Consider the following 2500-nt stretch of genomic DNA (forward strand, 5'->3'; position numbering starts at 1 on the left):
GTGTCTCTTGTGGCTCACGGGGCTGTTAGGGTGGCACAGAACTCCCTCGGAATGGGAAAAGGGGTCATTTTCGTGTTGCCACATTGCATAGGAACGCCATGAAACTTCCAGAGGCATTTGCAGCAGAAAGGCACGTGCACTCAAAAATTTTAATATTTTTCACGCATAGACCCCGTCAAACGCTAGAAGTTGGCGGGGATGTCTCTCTTGTGGCTCACGGGGCTGTTAGGGTCGCACAGAAATGCCTCGGAATGGGAAAACGGGTCATTTTTGTGTGGCCACATTGCATAGGAACGGCATGAAACTTCCAGAGGCATTTGCAGCAGGAATGCATGTGCACTCAAAAACGTCTATATTTTTCACGGAGAGACCCCGTGAAACGCTATAAATTGGCGGGGATGTCTCTCTTGTGGCTCACGGGCGCTGTTAGTTAGGGTCGCACAGAAATCCCTCGGAATGGGAAAAGGGGTCATTTTCGTGTTGCCACATTGCGTACGAACGGCATGAAACTTCCAGAGGCATCTGCAGCAGAAATGCATGTGCACTCAAAAACGTCTATATTTTTCACGGATAGACCCCGTGAAACGCTAGAAATTGGCGGGGATGTGTCTCTTGTGGCTCACGGGGCTGTTAGGGTCGCACAGAAATCCCTCGGAATGGGAAAACGGGTCATTTTCGTGTTGCCACAATTGGCATACGAACGGCATGAAACTTCCAGAGGCATTTGCAGCAGAAATGCATGTGCACTCAAAAACGTGAATATTTTTTCACGGATAGACCCCGTCAAACGCTCGAATTTGGCGGGGATGTTTCTCTTGTGGGTCACGGGGCTGTTCGGCTCGCACAGAACTCCCTTGGTCCACCTGATTCGTGCATACAGGCAGCAACTAAAACTCTGTAAACCTGCTGTGAGGACATCTAAACAGTGGACCAGTGAGGCTGTGGAAGATTTGCGGGCGTGCTTAGACTGTACTGACTGGGATATGTTCACGACTGCTACCAATAGTCTGGATGAACTCACAGAGGCTGTGTACATCAGCTTCTGTGAGGACTGCTGTATCCCAACACGTACCAGGGTGAACTTTAACAACAACAAGCCCTGGTTCTCAGCAAAGCTCAAAAGGTTGAGGTTGGAGAAGGAGGAAGCGTTTAGGAGTGGGGATAGAGACAGATTCAAGGAGTCGAAGAACAGGTTTAGCAAAGCGGTGAGAGAGGCTAAACGACTGTACTCAGAGACACTAAAACACCAGTTCTCTACTAACGACGCTGCTTCTGTCTGCCAAAGGGCTCAGGCACATCACCAACTACAAACCCAGAGCGCCCCACACCACTAACGACTCCCGCCTAGCCAACGACCTGAACGAGTTCTACCGTAGATTTGAAAGACAATTGGACTGTCCTGAACCACCCCTTCCCACCCAAGAGGCCCCATCCCCCACCCATACTACAGAAACGACTCTCTCCTTTCAGGAGGGAGAAGTTAATGGGCTTTTCAAGAGGCAGAATCCACGCAAAGCAGCCGGGCCGGACTCTGTCTCTCCAGCCACCCTCAGGCACTGCGCTGGCCAGCTGTCTCCGGTGTTCACCAACATCTTTAACACCTCCCTGGAGACATGCCATGTACCAGCCTGTCTCAAGTCCTCCACCATCATCGCTGTGCCCAAAAAGCTAAGGCCAACAGGACTAAATGATTACAGACCGGTCGCCCTTACATCTGTGGTAATGAAGTCTTTTGAGCGCCTGCTCCTGGCACACCTCAAAGCCATCACAGACCCTCTCCTGGACCCCCTTCAGTTTGCCTACAGAGCCAACAGGTCTGTGGACGACGCAGTTAACATGGCCCTCCACTTCACCCTACAGCATGTGGACGCCCCAGCATCCTACGCCAGGATCCTGTTTGTGGACTTCAGCTCTGCCTTCAACACCATCATCCCTGCCCTGCTTCAGGACAAGCTCTTCCAGCTGAACGTGCCCTACTCCACCTGCAGGTGGATCACAGACTTCCTCTCTGACAGGAAGCAGTGCGTTAAGCCGGGAACAGAAGTCTCTGACTCCAGGTCCATCAGCACGGGAACTCCTCAGGGCTGCGTCCTTTGCCCACTGCTCTTCTCCCTGTATACCAACAGCTGCGCCTCCAATCATCTGTCCGTCAAACTCTTGAAGTTTGTCGGACGACACCACCCTCATTGGGCTGATCTCTGGTGGGGATGAGTCTGACTATAGGTGGGAAGCTGACAACCTGGTGACCTGGTGTAGCCAGAACAACTTAGAGCTAAATGCTCTAAGGACAGTTGAGATGGTTGTGGACTTCAGGAAGAATACAGCCCCACTCACCGCCATCACCCTGTTAGACTCCGCAGTCAAAATTGTGGAGTCCTTCCGCTTCCTGGGCACTATTCTCTGCCGGGACCTCAAGTGGGAACTGAACATCAGCTCCCTCGCCAAGAGAGCTCAACAGAGGATGTACTTTCGACGGCAGCTGAAGAAATGCAACCTGCCA

The sequence above is a fragment of the Petromyzon marinus genome, unplaced genomic scaffold (genome assembly GCF_048934315.1).
Source record: "Petromyzon marinus isolate PM22_M1 ecotype Great Lakes invasive population unplaced genomic scaffold, UKy_Petmar_22M1.pri1.0 PM_G_Scaffold_136, whole genome shotgun sequence".
NCBI lineage: Eukaryota > Metazoa > Chordata > Hyperoartia > Petromyzontiformes > Petromyzontidae > Petromyzon > Petromyzon marinus.